This window comes from Pleurodeles waltl, chromosome 7 (assembly GCF_031143425.1).
Source record: "Pleurodeles waltl isolate 20211129_DDA chromosome 7, aPleWal1.hap1.20221129, whole genome shotgun sequence".
Classification (NCBI taxonomy): domain Eukaryota; kingdom Metazoa; phylum Chordata; class Amphibia; order Caudata; family Salamandridae; genus Pleurodeles; species Pleurodeles waltl.
The window spans coordinates 803,940,244-803,962,277 of record NC_090446.1 but is presented as its reverse complement, the minus strand read 5'-3'; the positions used below and the strand labels follow the sequence as shown (position 1 = coordinate 803,962,277).

General features: G+C 44.0%; 2 protein-coding genes across 2 annotated transcripts in view; one reads left to right on the top strand and one right to left on the bottom strand.

The window, feature by feature from the left end:
• INSYN2B (inhibitory synaptic factor family member 2B) overlaps positions 1-10,031 on the bottom strand; it is a 514,920-nt gene extending 504,889 nt beyond the window's left edge. The window contains exon 1 of the mRNA XM_069199341.1: positions 9,863-10,031. The gene's annotated coding sequence lies outside the window, so the exon portion shown is untranslated. The remainder of the gene's footprint in view (positions 1-9,862) is intronic.
• The window catches only part of DOCK2 (dedicator of cytokinesis 2), a 2,133,690-nt gene that overhangs the window by 1,525,314 nt on the left and 586,342 nt on the right, over positions 1-22,034 (top strand). The gene's annotated exons all lie outside the window — the stretch shown is intronic.

Here is a 22,034-nt window from a genome sequence, read left to right as displayed (position 1 = left end):
TGCAGTGGTGAGTAATTGACTGGTTCTTGACTAGTCCTTCAGTGATCAAGGCATCCAAAAAGTGTTAATTGGGTGGGAGTTCCTAAACCTCTGCATTTATTTGTCTGGACTGCAACTGGCCTAAGTTTGGTTGGTATGACAAGTAGGTTCATGTGCGTGTGGTACACCCATTATTGGCATAGTATAGGAGAAGAGAAGTCATCTCATCACAAATGTTTTCCACAAGAAAAACAAAAAAAGCAGGAACCTTTTTAATATTACCCTAGAATTACTTCTAGAAATTTCCCAGAGTGCATAATCAATGCAAGTAGGGTCGGGGAAAATAGGCATACTCCACGAAACAATATGCATTCACTGGAAGATCCTAGGGGGTTTATTTATTAGCTAACATTTAAACATTTTTGCAAGTTAAGCATGCACTGCTATGCCTGCTGGAAATTAGAACATGTTTTAAAGACCCAACCCACTTAAGGCTAGCCATTTTGTATAAATTGCAATGGCTCAAAGTGCCCTAGCCAATCTATTCTAGGGTTTATAGAATCTGCAGTCTTGGTTCTGCTCGCTTCCAAAACTACAGTGACTTTTCTCTGATGTGTCCACTTCAATCAAGATAGTAGTAGTGCATCAGACGTACTTAATACATGGCATTGTCTCTAAGCCTGAACGAAATTTAAATTATTCTGACATAATTTTGCATAATTACACAAAAGCAAATCACATGAATTTCAAAGACAGCCCTATCATTTGTGTCCCTGGGACTTATTCACAAAGGCTAAAGAAATTAGGAAGTTATACCACTCCCGCTTTTATGTTTACTGCTCATTTTTACTATAACTTATATGCATTTCCTTATGTTACATAGGTAAATTGTACCTGGTGTACAATTCACTTGTACACATAATGTAATTCACAAATAAATAAATTCATTGTTAGCACAGATCTTGCTAAAAGTGCTGCTCCAAGATCTTGCATATAGAAAATAAAATAATCTGAAATCCAAATAGGTGGAGCTTTTTAAGTGGAAAGGAAAAAGGGATTTTATTCAAAATAGTTACAATCAGTATCTCTTCTAGGAATATCCATAAGTGGTACCTCAGTTATTTCCTGGTAAGTGCCAGACTTAAAAAAGAACTGTGACAAGTAATTTGCTGAAACAGAATATTGCCCTCCTGTTTGTGAATCAGCAAAAACAAACTTTGGAATTTCCTCCAATGCAGTTTTAGTTCATCGCTCTCATTGCCTGTCACATGCCACCCTGGGGACACTTGCCAGTATGTCTTAATTTCAATCTGAAATTAAGACATTCTCTTGCATGTATTGTTTAACATTTTACAAACAGGATGTTCGACCTGTCAGTCTTAAGGTGGTATTCCCCCCAACATTTTTTAAATCTCATTTTGCTGGCATTTGGATTCTGCACAATTTACCACTGCTAAACCGTGCTAAAGTGCAGGTGCTTACTTCGTAAAACATGGTAATATTGGCTTATCCTCAATTTGCATATTTAATTTACTTACAAGCCCCTAGTAAAGTTGTACTACGTGTAACCAAGGCCTGTAAATAAAATGCTACTAGTGCACCTGCAATCTATTTAAGTAGCCCTTTACACATGGCTCATGCAGAGCCTGTGTGTGCAGTTTCAAACCACCATTTTAATATATACTTAAATAAACCTGTTACCAGTCTCAAAGAAACCTTCCTTTCAAACGCATATGTTACCCCTAGGGAAGGCCCTGAACAGTCCAGAAGGAAGGGTGCAAAATATATAAAAAGTAGGACATGTAATTTAAACTTTTACATGTCCTGGTAGTGAAAAACTCTAAAACTAGTTGAAGTTTAAATTACAATTCTGAAAATTCCACAAAGTTGGCATTTCTTGCCATAGTCATTTGTTGCCTGCAGCCTTTCTCTGGTCACATGACTGAGTGGAGTTGGCAGCTGGGCTTTGTGTATTACTCCTAGACAGCCACATGCAGTTGGAGCTTAGGTGAGAGTGGGTTAGCCATCACTGGCAGGATTGGAGTGGGAACTGGGCACAGCCTCACTTAAACTAAATAGGCTGCATCCTGTCTCCACACAAGACAGCTTCCCCCTGTAGTTAGTCTAGAGCCAGGGCAGGGAAAGCAAAGCATTTGTGCACTTCAAAGGCATTCCTCTCGAAGATCCTTTCCTCTTCAAAGGCAGATGTGTATACTTGACATCAGGCACCAAATCCTCACTGCACTTCTGGACCTATGGATATTCTGCCAGAAAGAAGTATTGCTGTGCTGCTGAAGAACTTCCAGTCTGCTGGACTGCACTTTGCTGGAATCCTGCTTTGCTGTGCTGACCAGATACCTGCTGCCCATTTACCACGGTGAGAAGGACAGGACCTGAAGCTCTTGAACCCAGAACCCAGGGTGACTTCAATGACTAGTTGGCTGGCCAACTGATCTGAAGTCTCAGTGGCATAACAGCCTTCCAATAATCTTGCATCTGCACCTGTATGCGGCCATCTGTAAATCTACTGTGCCAAGTGGTGCCACTCCAGTCGTGAAAGTGGGCTTAAGGTGTTTTGACAGCCTCCTTGGATCAAATGGAACTGATGCCTCACCTCTGCTTTGTGGTGCAACCCCGAGCAGAACCAATGCATTTCCACTGCTGCATGGAATGGACCCATTGCAAGGACTTACATTGCCAGTGTGGACATTGCCTTTGGAACCACCACTGCGTGATGCATCTTCAGCACAGGACCTTGCAACTTTTGTTGATGGCAGTGTCGATGATGAAGCCGGACTCTGTATTACAGCCTTGCAGCACATCAGAACCAATGCATTACCCTGATTGCGTGCCACACCCCCAACTCCGTAATTTGCATCCAAATCCCAGTCAATGGTATTTTCAATGCCGATGCAACAGGACCTCACACCACAGCCTCGCTGCAATTCAGAACTGACTCATAGCTTTGACTGTGGGTTGCATCGTTGATGTGGATCCACACTACACACTGCAACCCAGGATTTAAGGCACTCTGTTCAGCAGGGTTAACAGGGTCCCTGTAGCTGACTCGTGCTCCATCTCCGCCTGAATTTGTGACTCTCTCTGGTCCATGGCGCCCAGAGGTCAACAGTTGGTGCTTTAGGCCTTTTGCCACTATTGTCTCTAAAAACGTTTAAATTCAATGTTTCTGGTTATACAAATTAGTTTTATATCATTTTGGTCTTGTTTTATTTATTTCTATGTATTTCTCTGACTCTGTTGTGGGCTCTTTTTGTTTTGTGTTTTCACTGTGTTACTGTTTGAATTGTTGCACAAATTCTTTACACATTGCCTGTAAGTTAAGCCTGGCTTCTCTGTGCCAAGCTACCAGCGGGTTGAGCCCAAGTTAATTTGGGGTTGCTTGTGCCTTACCCTGACAAGGAATGTGGTTTCTGTTTCACCAGTGCTCACACTCTAATCAACCCACTAGTCAATTTCTTACACAGAGCCTAATTCTTGGAATGTGGTAAAATTGCTGTAGCAGATCTCGTATGGTTGCAATTTTTAGGGATTCATAAAAGTTTTCCAGATGCATAATTGAAAAGTAGAGTTCCCACATGTTTCCAGACAATATTCTAGAAAAGTTTAGTAAATTAGTTTTTTCAGGCAAAAGTATACAAATGTAAATGTTTACATGAAAAATGGAGAGGAAGTACAATTGCTGTGGCTGTTTTTCTGATACGCAGAGAAAATCCATTTTCACAAGGAGAAAGTAGCTCTTTTAAAATCCCAGTATTTTTTGGAAGTTTATTGCCCTTCCTGATTTGGAAAGCGATTTATTCCTGCCCTGTCATGTAGACAAAATCTTCCTGGCCATTTCATACTGGATGAGAATTACTCACACAAAAAATGCTGTGTGATTAAATCTATTTATGAGTTCAAATCCCAGATTTGTATATTACAAAACATCGATGTCATTCCTAAATTTAGCAATGGTGTAACACAAAATATTGTAGCCCAATGCAGAATGTGATTGTGCCCCCTGAAAAGAGGGCCCCCCATACTCCATAGGGCCTGCAGGATCCAAATCATTCTCCTGAACTTAAGCTATTTAAAGAGTTAGTAAAATTAAATCATGCAAACAGGTTTAAATGAGCCTCATATTTTAAACTTTTTCTGTCTTGCTACAGGCAGTATGGTTTTCAATGCTACGTAGAATTGGCTTTGGGTCTGCCTCTTGCTCATGACTGAATGGTTTTCCTGTTCACTGGAATTTCTACTCTAGATCTGATGGTTTTCCTCACTATTCTTGTGTTTTTTGCCTCAGGAACATCCCTGCTTCATCCTGGTTTTTGATTAGATAAGTTTTATCCTTCCACTTCTGACTCCATGTCACCCATTTTTTAAACCATTTGAAACGTAGCACACTACGGTAATACATGTCCTGCTTGTTCCTCTCTCCTGCCCTGTTTGTTTTTCTCTCCTCTTGCTGTATTTTGTTTGCTCCCCGTCAGACTGTCCACATTCCCAAACATCTCCTGTTGCTCTTCCACCCCCTCCCAACTGCCTTGTTAGGTCGAGCGTAAGCATGTGACCTCATGTATACTTTTAGTATACTTCTTATAGCTTAACCCCTTTGCTGTCAGCCCTTTTCCCCCTCAGGTGGCAGGTGTTTTTTTTGGCTATTTGGGGCAGGGCGCGCTTAGGCCCTCATAACTTTTTGTCCACATAAGCTACCCATGCCAAATTTGTGTCCTTTTTTTTCCAACATCCTAGGGATTCTAGGGATACCCAGACTTTGTGGGTTCCCCTGAAGGAGACCAAGAAATTAGCCAAAATACAGTGAAAATTTTGTTTTTTTAAAAACAAATGGGAAAAAAGGGCTGCAGAAGAAAGCTTGTGGTTTTGTCCCTGAAATTGGCATCAGCAAAGGGTTTGCAGTGCTAAATTCACCAGCTTTCCAGCTTTCATGAACAGTCAGACTTGGATCAAAAATCCAAATTTTTCAAAACAATTGTGGCATTTTACTAGGACATACCCCCTTTTTATGATTTTTTTTGTGCTTTCAGCCTCGTTCCAGTCAGTGACAGAAATGGGTGTGAAACCAATGCTGGATCCCAGAAACCTAAACATTTCTGAAAATTAGACAAAATGCTGAAGTCAGCAATGGGTAATTTGTGTAGATCCTGCAAGGGTTTCCTACAGAAAATAACAACTGAAATAAAAAAATATTGAAATTGAGGTGAAAAAAACAGCCATTTTTCTCTACGTTTTACTTTTTCCTGCAATGTCAGATTTTTGAAAGCAATATACTGTTATGTCTGCTGGACTCTTCTGGTTGCAGGGATATATAGGGCTTGTAGGTTCATCAAGAACCTTAGGTACCCAGAGACAATAAATGAGCGGCACCTTGTAGTGGGTTTTCATTCTATACCGGGTATACAGTGATTCATTTGCTGAATTATAAAGAGTGAAAAATAGGTATCAAGAAAACCTTTGTATTTTCAAAATGGGCACAAGATAAGGTGTTGAGGAGCAGTGGTTATTTGCACATCTCTCATTTCTGGGGTGCCCATACTAGCATGTGAATTACAGGGCAATTCTCAAATAGACGTCTTTTTTACACACTGTCTTATATTTGGAAGGATAAAAAAAAGAGAAAGACAAGGGGCAATAACACTTGTTTTGCTATTCTATGGTTCCCCCAAGTCTCCCGATAAAAATTGAATCTCACTTGTGTGGGTAGGCCTAGCGCCCATGACTGGAAATGCCCCAAAACACAACGTGGACACATCACATTTTCCCAAAGAAAACAGGGGTGTTTTTGGCAAAGTGCCTACCTGCGGATTTTGGCCTCTAGCTCAGCCGGCACCTAGGGAAACCTACCAAACCTTTGCATTTTTTAAAACTAGAGACCTAGGGGAATCCAATATGGGGTGACTTATGGGGCTCTCACCAGGTTCCCCTACCTAGAATCCTTTGCAAACCTCAAAATTTGGCTAAAAAAACACATTTTCCTCACATTTCGGTGACAGAAAGTTCTGGAATCTGAGAGGAGACACAAATTTCCTTCCACCCAGCATACCCCCAAGTCTCCCAATAAAAATGATACCTCACTTATTTGGGTAGGCCTAGTGCCTGCCACAGGAAATGCCCCAAAACACAACGTGGACACATCACGCAAGGCCGATCTTTCCTCACCTTTAATGCCTCTCTGCCCCCTCCACGTGATCGGAGGAGAAATGCTTTTTGCATTTCTCTGGAGGGAAGGCCTCTGATGAGGTCAGCGCGCGAAAGCACGCTTATGTCATCATACACCACTGAGGGGTCAGGCAGGGGGGCAGGGGTGGAAGGGGAAGCGATTCCACTTCCATCTCTGCCCAGGGGAGGGGGTGCTTGGCCATCTGGGGGAGCGCTAGCGCTCCCACCAGGGGCCACTAGCAGGACGAGCTGGTTTCCCGGTGCCGACTGCGAGACCAGCTCGTCCTGGGCACCCTAGGGGTTAAAGCAATTTAAATTATTGGTTGCAGTTCCTTTTAAAAGTTCTTGCTCGCTTGTGGTCAGTTCTGTCTTTTCTTCCCTCCTTTTTCTGTTTCAGAGCAATGCCCAGCTACTGTATTATTCCACTTTGCTTTCTTTATCTGTTGCTGTGATGAGCTACTTTGGCATTTCCTTGGTGCTTCCTTTTCACTGTGGGTGTTTTAGGTTGGTAGATGCCTGTGTTTTATTACATTCCTTCCACCTTCTCCCGTGTCGCTGACATTTGTTTTGGCTTTATTCCAGTGCTGTCGTCACGTCTGGCTCCTAAAATAAGCATATTTTACAAAATACCCAGTCATTTAGCTCACTGCTCACGAAAGCCACAATGTGCCCTTTCTGGCATGATGTAGCTAAACACAGAAGCAATGATGTGAGGCTTCCTTAGCCTTGCATCTGGGGTCTCTCCTCCATGGCCCCTTCCTGCCAGCACTCAGGACATCTCACACAGGCCATTGCTTATCTCCTTTATTGGGGCCATAAATGTTCTCAGTCTTCTCTGCTATTGTTAACTTAATTTGAGCTTTGTTGAAATGCGAGACAAGAATGCTTGCAAGACTTCATTCTGTTAAAATAAAAGGAAATTACTTTTCCAGCCTTATTCTCTGTTGCCTCTCTTCAAGGGTTTGTGATTTGTGATGTCAGTAGCTGCCAGTGTCTACCAAAACATGGCAGGAAAAGACAAAATTATGAGACAGGGTTGACCAATTTATGTTGCAAGAAAAGTCCAGTTATGAATTTATAATGCCAATAGCTTTTTGTTTTATTTTTTATTTTGCTCTCCCTTCCTGTGAAACTGTCTTTTTTCTGTCTCTACAGCTTCACTTAATCTTCTTTGAATGTTATTTTATACGTCTAAGCTCAAAACCATGTTGCATCTAGATGCAACACGGGGTTTACTTGGGACTGAAGAAAATAATGTTAATTTTCTATTCAAAGATTTCTGCAATTAGCATTACCTTGATTGCCATCTTGGAAGTACTGAAAATGCAATTCCTATATTTCTGGCCACTGCTGTTGGATTATCATTACCGGTGCAATTTTAAAAGCATTGCCAAACCCAATAGTGATGAACTGAGAGCATTGGCATGGCAAGGCCTATTGGATTTTCCACTACATGCTCTTTTAGTAGAAGAGATGCGTTTCCCTTAAGTGTAAATTATTCTTATTGTTAAGTGGTAGTAGTTATGGGAAAATATTTCCTTTTCATGAATCAGCTCATATATCTTTTAAAGATAACTATGTTGCATAATCACCTATAGCACTCATACTGTGGCAGAGTGCACTATGCATCTCTCCTGTATTTTCCCACCTAGGTTCAAACACTCCAAAGCTGTACGTTTATTTTAGTACCTGTGTATGAAGATCTAAGCTAAACATCGACATAGTACTCAATATTACAAGTTACAATATATCATTGATTGAAAAAACGAGATACTCATGAGTCTATAAATGTGAAAGTCCCTTTTCAGTACTGATCAGTAATGATATTTAATCATCTTTAAACGTGCCCCTTCTTTCATCGACTGGATTCTTATAGCTTATAAAAGTTTTGTGAAGTACTTAGTAATGTAATTACCCCTACTGACAGAATCAATACATTGCATCTGCAAGCCTAAGTATTGTTAACAGACGCTGCTCATAGATACAACTACTGCATACCACTCAATTGGTCTAGTCAGCACTCAATTAAAGTGATAAATAAATCAATTAGTGTAGAATGTAATTATACATCAAACAAAATTAGGAAACTGTAGTGCCTGAAAATGTATCTAAAACAGTTTCCAAATGAACGTTCTGTGGATTCCTTTTAATCTGGTTTAGAACATAATCAATCTATCTATCTATCTATCTATCTATCTATCTATCTATCTATCTATCTATCTATCTATCTATTATCTATATATCTATCTCTCTGTCAGTCAGTCTATCTAAAATATCTAGATCAATGACTGCCATACGGAATATCTGGTACATACGTTTGTTTATCTGTCAAAACACGTTTCAATAAGCATTAATTCAGTTGAGGGATCAAATTAATTGTTGATAGTTACATTTTGCCCGATGACACTATTTATACCATCTCTGAGATGCACGTGTTTTAATGCATAATGCAGTGGTTCCATCCTAAACTGTGTTTTAGCGCTTTGGGAACAAGCCTGGAACTTCTTTTTCTCGCCTTTGTGCTTAGTGCCGTGAAGCAATACGTTACTTTTGTTTTTCCCACAATTCCATTAAACGATTGATGTGTACACATTTTGTTTAAATCATGTATAACTTCAAACAGTGACACACATGCTATGACTGATGTGCTTAACCCCGACTGTTGTATGTGGAGCTCCTGCACATTAAGCAATTGTTTTAAAACTCCATGAACATTACCCGTCCTTGAAAAAATGCTTAAAGTACTTAATTTTCTTTCAACGTATTATTGCTCTGGATTAATTTGGATCCTTCGATCTCTGTTTTCTCTCAAACATCAGAATCAGATAAACTTGTTTGAAAATAAACTATTAGATCTATTTTCCATCGCATTACACCCACATGCAGATGGATGAATGCACAACATGTATAAATATAAAGCATAAAAATGCACAATTAAAGCAAGAAAGCCATAAGCACACCTAACAGTGCATCCAGTCTACTGCATTCCTCTGCTGCCTCTGTTACATGACATGCTGAATCAAAAGCAATGTGTATTCGATGAAGTTTTTAATCGCTTTAGCAAAATGCTACAACTTAAAGTGTTGGTAAAATTAAAGAGCAAGTGGTAGATTTGTATCAGTCCACTGCTCTTTGTAGATGGCACATGAGAGGCGTGTGGTGCTAACTTTCATGCTGTCACCACATCATTCTATTAAACCACGATATTGGACAGTTACGTTTTATCACAAGACATTTACATATTGTTTTTTCTGGCTTTGTAGCTGTAGCCTTTTCGCATCAAATACGTTCACAGTTCAAATAGACCTACCAGGATTATATGGGTTGATGAAGAGTAACATATAATTGAAAGAAATTAAAAAAAAACTTTCTGCAGCAGCCTGGGCTAGGCAAACCTAGGGCTTCAATATTGTTCATCTTAATTGATTTTTGCAAAAACAAGATATGTTTTTTATTTCTGAAACGCCCAGACGAGTGCTAAATGAGACCAATCGATTCTTCGCAAAACGATTGAAAATACAAAAGGATACAATAGAAATGAATGCGAAACAAGTGGATTTAAATATTACGCATTTTATTATGCACATACTGATTATTAAAAAGATTCCAAAAAATGCAGTCTCAAAACAACAATGAACAAAAACTCAGCAAGCTACTAACGAATGCATTTATGACATCTATAACTAGCACCATAAATCCTTACCTCAGAGATGTGAAAGGATCACCCCATAATAACGTGTTTCCTTGATCCTACATAGTGGGTGATAAGCTTGGAATAGCAGAGGTAAAAGGAAGATATTCTGAATATAGTACTGTCCGTGTGCGAGGAGTGCACCGCTTCTGCTCACGTTTTGTAGGAATCCGTACTGTACAACAATGTGAAGCGAGCAGCAGCTATTATAGGAGAGTGAAAGACCTCTAGTGGCTGCAAGCTGAACATGAACACTCGACGTGTGCTCTTAGTTTTACTGTGGGAACAAACCATGTCTGGTTTAATTGTGGAACCTGCAGGTGATTTTCTGCACAGCTGAAAAGTTTATGTTGTTGCAGCATGTTTCATACTGTACACACAAGGGAAGGAACAGCACATTTACTTATAGTGGTCAAAATAATTGTAACATGGCAAAGAGAAAGCTTATGGGCGGAGAGAAAATATGTGTGCCTCTATATGTCCATGATTTCGTGTATTCACGTTATCATGACCAGAGCCGGCCTTTGCTAAGAGCGTGGGCGTAGGCGGAGAGCAATTTTGCTCGTTGCTGATGGTACTGAATTAAATGAGGCAGCAGGGAGTTCCTTGTGGGTTCACTGGTCAGTACCTGGATGAGCAGGGACTGGCCCCTGAACACAGACATCCCCAGACCTCCCCCAGCTCACCTAGATCACCAATAACTGCGCTGCCTTGTGATGGTTCTGTTGATGTGTGTCAGCAGGGGTCAGAGGATGAAGGGAGGGCAACGAAGGGGGCCAAAGGGGTGTTAAAAACATCGCCTACAGTCTTATAATGAAGGACTAAAACCACTTTAAACTGGCAAATCAGGCAGAAAGGAATAGGCAGGGACAAGGCTGGAGAAAGATGAGAACGGTATTGCTGTTGGCATAACCTTAATGCTCACAGCTCCATTCACCACCTCAGAATATTGGCATCCTAGGCCTGGACCCAGCTCGTCCATGCTAAAGGTCAGCCCTGACCATCATGGTATTATAAAGCATCAGCAAAATATAGTACTAATGCATTACTGTTTGCAAAGAGGTTGAATATAAAAGTAACACGCTGAAGGAGAAAATGTGTACCTAAAGTGAAAGGTTAAACCCTACCAACTTGTTAATTCTGTCACAATCCATCTTTCACCCTCATCCATACCATGGAGACTCAAATGGGATTCACTAGTAATGTTCTTTACTGATTCTCCTTCTACCTTTCTAATGACAACAGTTCTTTCACAGAGGCACTTTCAGGTGGCAAAAGATACCTATCACATGCTCAGTCACCTAGGACTCTGTATTGTCCGCTGTTATCTTTAACCTTTACATGGAGCCCACTGGAGCTCTAGCTACATGTAACAGTAATAACATTCAGCAATATGCAGATGAAAACACAACTCTTTTTGAAAGTCTCTGCAACTCCAGACATACAATTCTTTAAACACTTCCTGCACCTCAATCGGACCTAGAAGTCCAGGGCCGACCTGAAGCTCTAACCCATCAATACTGAATTCATGCTACTGGCCAAGGTAAACAGGCGAGCAATATTACAAACCTGGCCCAATGATATGAACTTTGACACCTTGGAACCACCAGTTTCACCAAATGCGAAATCACATGGGTGCACCCTGGATACTAACCTCACCTTCAACAAACATATTGCCAACAACAAAGAAAGCCTGGAACCAGATCTGTCCACCAACAAAAGTGACAAATTTCTTCCAGAATGCTACTTGTTAGAAATTAGGTCTCTAGTTGACAGAGGTATGTACCCTGTGCAAGTAGGAACCACAATACTAGTCAGGGTAAGTCAGATACACACTTTAAATTATACTGTGGTCACCCTGTGGTAGTCTGGCACAAAGCAGTCAGGTTTAAATTAAGAGGCAATGTGTAAGGTATTTGTGCAACATACACACACACACACAAACACACAACAATACAATGAAAATACCACAAAATACTTCACACAGGTTTAGAAAAATAGAGAATATTTAGCTATGTAAAAATAAATGAAACTAACAAGAATTTTAACTGTTCAAGTTCGGATAGGAATTTTTAAAGATTAAATCAGAAATAGTGATTAGAAGTCAGTAGAGGTCAAAAGGTTACTTCAGGTTGTAAGAGACTGGTGCAAAGCCAATATTCAGGACAACTCTGATGGAGGGTAGGCCGACTACAGAACCCACGCAGTGTCCTTTGAGACAACATTTTTCTTAGAGCAAAGCAGCGACGTCGAGGCACAATGTGTCAGTATTTCCACGCAGTCAGGTCACAGTGTCATCATCAAACTGCATTGAAGTGAATGCGATATGTTGTTGGGCCATGCAGGCTTTGAATCTGCTGTCATTGAGCCAGCTCTGCATCGGTATCAAAGGGCAGTGCAGCAAAATCTTACATGCACTTAAGTTTTTTTGAGGAATCAGCTGCAGAACCCACTTCTGAGGCCCAGGACTGGAGAGGTGCACCTCAGGCCAGGGTAGGACTCACAGATAGCAGAGTCCAGCAGCACCAGGAGAATTGCAGGCAGTCTTTGATGTTCCTGAGACTGCAGTAGAACAGGTGGCAAGCCAGCAACCCCTCGGAGTCACTCTAAGTCAGCAGTATGGGTCTAGTCCTTGTCCTCAGCAGGGCAAAGATCAGCAGGCAGCAGGGCAGAGCAGCAAAGTAGAGAGGCAGTTCTCTGGAACAGTTAGTCCAGGTAGAGTGGCTGCCCTTTAAGCTTCGCGGTCTTTACTCCAGCAGAGTTCTTCCCAAGCCCAATAATGATATGATTTGCTAGGTTCGGAGCCCCAGTACTTATAGGCAAAAGTGAATTTGAAGTGTCAGTGACTTCATAGCATCTCCTTGAAGCGCACAGAACCCCCTTTCATCCCGTCCCTGGTTGCAGGTTGGCAGTTAGGGGTAATCAGCCCTTTGTGTGGGGCTCGGGCTTCTACCCTTTAAAATGTAAGTAACAGCTCTTCCTATCCTCCCTGTCCAGGAAGACTCAACAGTATGCAGACAAATGCAGCTGCAGTTGGGTGTCATGCTTTGTAGCTGTCTGGAGGGAATGCTCAAATGCAACTGTCACCCAGCTAAAGTCAAGGTGTGTATTGGAGGTAGACTGTCAGGCACACAGAGATGCGGAAGCAGAGAAATGCCCACTTTTTGAATGTGGCATTTCTAAAAAAGTAATAATAATTTCTAAAATAATAATAATAAATCCAACTTCACCAGTAAGGAGAATTTATTATTACCATTTGAATTATTTGAAACATGATGTAGCTACTCTTTTCTGATCACGAATTACATCTTAAAAGTATATTAAATTAAATAATTCTCAGTGCTGGCCTATGGGAGGAGTATGCCTCGCAGTAATGAAAAACGACTTGGGGAGTCTTTCATTACAGGGCATATAAAACTTAACAGTACATGTCCTGGCCTTTACTTACATATCACCCTACCCTAAGGGCTTTATGGGGGAATTGCATGAGGCAAAAGGGGAATTTAAGGTTTGACAAGAGTCTTAAACTGCCAAGTCGAAGTGGCAGTGAAACTGCACACACAGGCTCTGCAATTGCAGGCCTGAGATATGTTTACTGGACTACATGAGTGAGTGACACAATCAGTGCTGCAGGTCCACTAGTAGAATATAATTTGTAGGCTCTGGGTATATAATATACGTTTCAAGGGGCTTACAAGTAAATTAAATATGCCAATTGTGGATACACCAATGTTATCACGTTTAGAGGAGAAGCACATGTACTTTAGCACTGATTAGCAGTGGTAAAGTGCCCAGACTCCTAAGGCCAGCAAAATGATACAGCAAAAACAGGAGATGAAAGGCAGAAAGAATGGAGGGAAGAACACATTAAGGCTGTCAGGTCTAACACTACTCCAGAACTGCTGTTCAGGCACTCACACTCTCATATCTAGATGGTGGTAACACCCTGCTCCTTTTCCTCCCAGCTTGCACTATGCCACTCTAAAGGCCATCCTACATTACACAATAAGGCCCACATTTATACTTTTTGCAGCAAAACTGCGCAAACTTACGGCAAAAGGTATAGCGCCAGCTTGCGTCATTCCAAAGCACCAGCTGGGCACCAAATTTACAGGCGCTAAGCTTGGACTACTATCAGTAAAAATGACATTAGGCGGGTGGGGGTGGCGGTAGGGGTGAAGGAGGTTTTGCCTCAAAAAATGGCGCTAGGCTGGTTAAAGTAAAAAAATGCTGTTAACCTGCCTAGCGTCATTTCCTGACGCACAACCATCCTAACACATGACACCTGTCTTAGCAAATCCAGAAGTCATGGCCATCACCCCAGTGGCCAGCACAGGGGGCCAGGGTCCCCTGGGCGTAGCCATTGCATCCACTGCCATGCAGGGAGCACCAAGTTAGGGCATCCGATGGCACAAAAAAAAAAAAAATACTTACCAATACTTAACCTACTTACCTGGGATGGGGTCCCCCATCCTTCATTGTCCCTCTGGTGGGGGTGTTTCTGGGGCTTGGGGAGGACACCTGTGGACCCATTTCATGGTGTTTAACCATGGAAATGGGTCCACAGGTCCCCTAACGCCTGGCCTGACCCAAGCATTAATTAATGGTGCAAAGCAATAAAAGGTATAAAAATATAAATATAAATATGCCGCTGCCTCCCTGCGGCCCCGCGCCCCTCGCGCCCCCATTAGCCGCTCCCTCCCGCCTCCCGCCTCCCAGCTGCTCCTCCCTCCCCCCTCCCTTCTTAATGGCTGGCGCTGCGCGTCGCGAGTGAGCGACCTCTGACCTGTTTCAGGTCCTGAGCTCACCCCCCACGACCGCAGCACCAACCTGCTGCCTCCTGCCTCTGTCCCCCGACCACGCTGCTGTTTGCGTGTTCGAGGCCCTCCTCCACCCGCAGGCATCCTCCTGCGCCTCATCCCTGGTGTCTAGTGGGCTCTGACAAGCTTCACTTGACCGTGTGCCGCTTTCCGCCGTCGTGTAAGTTGTTTTCTCATTTTTCTGCGCCTTGCCTCCTTGCGCTTCTGCCCCCGCCGTGCCCCTTCTGATTGTGCCACTTTTTCGCCGCCCTATAGTGCGTGTTACTGTTTTCAAGCGCCTCGCCTCCGGCGCTTCTGCCCCCGTTGTGCCCCTCTGATTGCTGTTTCCCCGATTGTTTACTGTGCCATTAGTGTATTTCATATTGTGTGTTTTTCATATTGTGACTGCCTTTAATTTTGCTCGTTTTTTTGTGCCTTCGTGTTTTTCGCCCCTTGTGCGCTCCCCCTTGCTCTCCGCTCCCTGCCTCCCTGCGGCCCGCCCCCCTCGCGCCCCCATTCGCCGCTCCCTCCCGCCTCCCGCCTCCCAGCTGCTCCTCCCTCCCCTCTCCCCCCTCCCCCCTCCCCCCTCACTTCTTAATGGCTGGCGCTGCGCGTCCGTGCGCAGCGGGCGCGCCGCTGGCGTGCCGCTGGCGCGCCGGAGGCACGCCAGAGGCAAGCCCGTCTGCGCCCGTGCGCGCCTGGACTGCGCCCAGCGCCACCCCCCCTGGTCCTCGCGCCCCCCGCATCCCCTGCGTCCGTTACTCAACCAACGAACTCCGCGCACTCAACCCCAGCCCCTCCGCAGAGTGCTTCCTTGCAACCCCGAAGCACACAAAAGGACCTTTCTCCTGCCGCACCTGCAACTTCTCCTGCGACAGAACGGCGAAGCCAACAACAAGAACTTCCAACACCAACCACCTGAACTGCATCCTCATCAACACACGCTCCGCACGAAAACACGCCATCGAACTCTGGGACTTACTCGTCACCACCGCCCCTGACGTGGCCTTCCTGACCGAAACCTGGTGGAATGACTCCTCGGCCCCGGACATCGCAATCGCCATACCGGACGGATACAAAATCACCAGAAGAGATCGAACCAACGGAATCGGCGGCGGAATAGCCATCGCCCACAAATCTACCCTCAAAATCCACACCCACACGGACGACACCCTCAAGACAGCCGAACACCTCCACTTCCAGACCCACACGTACCCCAACACGACCCTCAGAGGAACCCTCATATACCGTCCTCCAGGACCAAGAGCCCCCTTCAGCGACACCGTCGCCGACCTCCCGAGCACCCACGCCCTCGCTTCCCCAGACTACATCCTCCTGGGAGATCTAAACTACCATCTGGAAAATAACAACGACGTCAACACCGCATCACTGACCTCCAACCTCCTCAACCTCGGACTCCGTCAACTGGTCAACACTCCCACCCACATCGCCGGACACACTCTTGACCCCCTCTTCACCTCAAGCAACCACATCTCTTTCAGCCACACCTCCGAACTCCACTGGACCGACCATCACTGCGTCCACTTTTCCTATAAGAAAATCACCGAACACCACCGCATCCCTCTACCTCCTCACCGCCGCTGGGGAAAAATCACCCAAGACCAACTAACCAGCACCCTCGTCAAAAACCCACCACCCGACTCAACCGACCCGAGCGCTGCCGCCATCAACCTCCATCAATGGATCCTCGACTGCGCCAACACCTTAGCCCCACTCAAGAAACCCACCGCCAACCAAGGAAAGAAAAAACCAGCCTGGTTCACAGACGAACTGACCGCCTCCAAAAGCCTCTGCCAGAAGCTCAAGAAGAATTGGATCTTAGAGCGCACACCCGACAACCTCGCCTCCCTCAAAGACGCCAACCGTGAACACCACCAACGGATCCGAGTCGCCAAGCGCGCCCACTTCACTGAACGCATCAACAACAACGCCCACGACTGCAAAGAACTCTTCGGCATCGTGAAGGAACTCTCAAACCCCAACGCCAACTCCAACGACATCCTGCCCTCCCAGAAACTCTGCGACGACCTCTCCACCTTCTTCCACCAGAAAATCACAACCATCCACGACAGCTTCAACGCCACTCCGCCGCCAGACCCCACCCCTGACATCTCCACAGACGCCTGCCGCCTCACCGCCTGGACCCACGTGGACGACACCGAAACAATAACAACCATGAACACCATCCACTCAGGCTCCCCCACGGACCCATGCCCACATCACGTGTTCAACAAAGCCAACGCCACCATCGCCCCCAAACTCCGCAAGATCATCAACCTCTCCTTCGACTTCATCGAGAAGATCGTCAACACACAGCTCGCCCACTTCCTCGAAGACAACTCCATCCTAGACCCCTCTCAATCCGGATTCAGACGAAACCACAGCACCGAGACTGCACTCCTCGCCGCCACAGATGACATCAGAACTCAAATGGACAACGGCGAAACCTCGGCCCTCATCCTCCTCGACCTATCAGCCGCTTTTGACACAGTCTGCCACCGCACCCTACTGACCCGCCTCCATGAAGCCGGCATCCAAGATAAAGCCCTCAACTGGATCTCATCCTTCCTCTCCGACAGAACCCAGAGAGTCCGACTCTCCCCTTTCCGCTCCAAAGCCACCAACCTCATCTGCGGCGTCCCCCAAGGCTCCTCCCTCAGCCCTACGTTGTTCAACGTCTACATGGCCCCCCTCACCAAACTGGCCCGCCAACATCACCTCAGCATCATCTCCTACGCCAACAACACCCAGCTCGTCCTCTCCCTGACCAAAGACCCACTCACCGCCAAAACCAACCTCCACGAGGGACTAAAAGCCATCGCCGAGTGGATGAACGACAGCCGCCTGAAGCTCAACTCCGGCAAGACGGAAGTCCTCATCCTCAGGCGCACCCCTTCGGCATGGAACGACTCCTGATGGCCCACTGACTTCGGACCCCCACCCACCCCAGCCAGCCACGCAAGAAACCTCGGCTTCATCCTGGACTCCGCCCTCACCATGTCCAAACAGGTCAGCGCCGTCTCCTCTTCCTGCTTCAACACCCTTCGAATGCTCCGCAGAATTTTCAAGTGGATCCCAACAGGAACCAGAAAGACGGTGACCCAAGACCTCGTCAGTAGCAGACTTGACTACGGCAACGCACTCTACACAGGCATCCCAACAAAAGACATCAAACGACTCCAGCGTATCCAAAATGCATCCGCCCGCCTGATCCTCGACATACCCCGCCGATGTCACATCTCCCCTCACCTGAAGGACCTCCACTGGCTCCCCGTGGACAAGAGGATCACCTTTAAACTCCTCACCCACGCTCACAAGGCTCTACACAACACCGGACCTACCTACCTCAACTCCAGACTCAACTTACGCCCCCACTCGTCAACTCCGCTCTGCCAATCTCGCCCTCGCCATCGTCCCCAGGATCCAGCGCAAGACCTCCGGCGGCAGATCCTTCTCCTTCCTCGCCGCCAAAACCTGGAACTCTCTCCCCACCTCACTACGCCAGACCAAGGACCTCCTCACCTTCAGGAGACTCCTCAAGACCTGGCTTTTCGACCGCTAACAGCTCACCCCCCCCCACCCCCCCCCCAGCGCCTCGAAACCCTGACGGGTACATAGTGCGCTATATAAATGAAATGATTGATTGATTGATTGAGTTAAGTTTGTGCCAAATATGCGTGCAAAAATGATGCAAATTCAGCACAAAGAAAGTTTAAATATATCCCCAAGTTTCATCTAGGGCTGAAGCAATATGTTCATCTCACTCTGATCCTGATGGATCTCCATTAGCTTCCCTTGATGGCCCATATCATCATCAAAACCAGCTGCACCGTTTGCAAATCTGTTTAGTTTGAGCCAGTGTTTGCAGGTGGAGCTCACCAGCACTCTTTTTTGAAGACCAGGATTTATTTTTCATTTTGACCCAAAACGAGAGGGAGTGACAGGAGAAGGATGAAGGTGGAAAGATAGATGGGAACGCAGTGACAAAGAAAGAAAGCAGGGGTGACAAATAACTATTAAGGGTGAGATAAAGGTACAGAGTGAGTCTCCTGGTGGAATCAGGACTAGACATGCTTGGTTTTCACTTCCCTGACATTTGGTAGTGCCAGCATCAGACTGGAGGCTGAAGAGTATAAAAAAAGAAAACAAGGTACAGGCCTCTTCTATTAATGCACACTGAATCTGGAACAACATATCCTGTAACCATTAGGAGTGTTCCAAATTAGGAAAGAGACGACGAGCCACTATATAACAATTTATTAACAGTACACTTCAGCTCCAAGAACCCAGATACTTTTCCTGTCATTTGTGGCACTCCTAGTTAGCCGAAACAAAACCCGGATTAGGCCGGCAGGTGTCACTTGTAGTGGGTTTAGACTCAGTCCCCCACAGTGCAAGTGATTCTGCCACCCAAATCCAGTAGTCTCATTAAGATAATGAGAGCCTACGCGACAGTCCTAAATTATTCTGTTGGCCATGTGATGATATGTACTTATGATCATATTTAAATTTTAAATCATGATAATATATCTACAGTTCTAAATTCTGTAGTAGTTTTTGTATAAATTTTATGTACTCATCAAACTGACTTTCTTTGTGAATGGTGCCTTGAACGAGTATTCTCTTTCAGCATGCATATTATTGTAAAAACAGTTGGAATTTAGTGGAAGTGCATAACCACACTTCCTCCCCAAAAACATTCAACTATGGTCTTTTATTATGGGAAACCTGCATTCCTTTATGATGTTCCATTTAGGTAATCACTCCAATGATGCAAGGATAAAATGAATGGTGGTAGTTCTTGCTATGTGATAGAAATTTTAATAAATCTGATTACCAAATACCAAGTGGGCGTGTCCCAAGTGCATGCTTCTCTAAACAGTCACATTGATATCCAAAGCTCCAGACACAAGGCTGTCCTTAAATAGGAAGTAACAGTGCCCAGTCATGCTGAGCAAGTATGAGTGTATTTGTGTCAAGCCAGAAGATTTGTATGGACATTGAGATAGTGAAATCTCCTTGAGTAAAGGTGTCAGTGTGCTGTATGTTTCCAAGTACTAACAGGAAACAGTCTGCACATAACACAGGAAGTTTGTTCTACCTCAGAAGAGGCTGCTGGATTTTAGTACAGTCATCACGGGGGATCTCTTAGAATCATGGAGTGGTGGTGATGCAAATGATATATGGGTGAATGTAAAGGATTTTTTATTTATTAACTATTTAAAACGTAATCTTGGTAAGTACATAACTTTATGATGTATCATGATATTCTGAAAGGGTATATACATCGAGTGAATAGAATCAGACATTTGTGGAAGGAAAGAAAAGTATCTAACTCAGTTGTGAGATGCAAACATAAATACTGGAGACAAATTACTCAGTATGGCAAGTGTGGTGACAAACCTTTCTTCGATATGTCACAATATGAATGTGCTGCTGAGGTGATTGCTCTGCTCGAGAAATACAAGAGATCCACATAGATGCAGATTTACCTATATCCCATCCAATGCATCACAGCAACTTTTATGTTGCTGTGTTGGGTGAGAGAGCAGGACAGTTCCATATCTACTAAGGTATGGTGCTGCTACTGCGCTGGCACACTTTCTGACTACCTACCTCTACACAAAGACCTTTGTATCATAGCGCAAGGGTGTCTGCATAAGTCTGGCACAGGTTATGTATTGAAAAAATACCTTTCTGGTACAAAATACTGTGTGTCAAATTACTTCTAAACTTTTCCCAGTTTGGTTTTGTGCTGGTTGTGTTTAACATACATGGAGAATTAGAATGCTTGGAGAAAAGAAAGCTTTTTCTCCTTCTTTGCACCTGCCTCAAGGAGACATGTTTTGATGCAACCTCTGCCTTCAAATTCTAGTTGATGTGTTTCTGTTTAAAAAATCATGGATGTTTGCAAAGGAATTCCCATGCACCACCTAGGAGAATCCCCCTTGCCACAAAGTAGTGCATAGTGCTACTTCGCCTGAACTTTGCCTTGACTTTAAGCCACGTTCCAATTCAAAATATCACTTTGTACTGGAAAGTAAATTCAAAAGCAACACTGCCACAGTTTGTGTCACTTTTGGTGGCTTTGCCTCGATGTAAACTGTAGATAAACCTAGCCTAGAGATTCTAAATCCAGCATCCAAATAAGCAGCCTTAGTGTTGCATCTTTCTCAACTTGAGGTATTCTTTCAATGTTTAGTATGAAGCAACAACATAAAATATTCCACGTACCTGGATGCTTGTGCTTTTGCACATTATTTAGTAGTACACTGCTGCACTAATTAACATACAAGGGCCGGTATCTTTGAAACTATGTTGTAAAAAGTGTTCACTGGGTACATTGAGATTAAACACTGGTGCCTCAATCACAACACAGAAACCCAGTTTTTTCCATTATCAATGTACTCTTTTGTTTCATGCCCAAACGCATCTTCGTGTGATTATTTGTAGAGCCCCGTATTACTAACCTATTTATTCATGGAATATTTTTGTTTAGTGTTGACACTAAAAAGCATTGGCGAATGCAAACCGATTAATCCCAGGAAAATGAATTCATTAATTTACAACGTAGAAATTCCCCCAGAGCATCTTAATGTTACTGTAAACAGGGCAAGTGTTTTATACTAAGATAATTCCAAACTTTGAAGTGCATTGGAAAAGGTTTCTATCAATGCCTTATATTGTTGCTAGGTCTAAAGAATAAGCAACGTCAGCCTGAAATGTGACAGATGATAGATCATAAGGTCACAAAGGGCAACCAAATGTTTCTGTTATCATCTTGACCTGAAAGTTATCGGTAGAGCAAATATTGTCATTTATATTATTAACTAGAAAATATTAAAAGTACGTTTACCTCTTGATGTGTCTACCCGTTGCTTTTGAAAATAGCTGGAGGTGTGGTACAGGAAATACCTCGAATACCATGAAGGCATATGTTAGGAAACATGTGTATTACTGTAGTAAAACAGCAAAAATGGCAATGTCTATTCTGAAGGCAGGCGGATTCTTCCATTAAATATTCCATTGAGACGCTTCTAATCCCTACAACTTAATTATGCCCCTCCAAGTGGTAGGAAGCCCAAGAGAAGTCTCTCATCCCTAAAACGTCATTATGCCCATTTAAATATTAGCCCAAGACTGAGGGTCCAACTGTGACAATTCAGACTACTAAGTCACTTCTGGGACTTTCTTCAGGTAAAGAAAGCCGCACTAAACAAAAGTATGGAGACCTTTAGTGCACAAGGGAATATAAAGGCATTCCTAGCCAAATGTTTTCTGAAAGCTGTAAATTAGAATGTTTTCAGATGAGTGAGACAAGATACCAACGCAGTCTCAAGACACACAATGTTGTTAGCTACTTA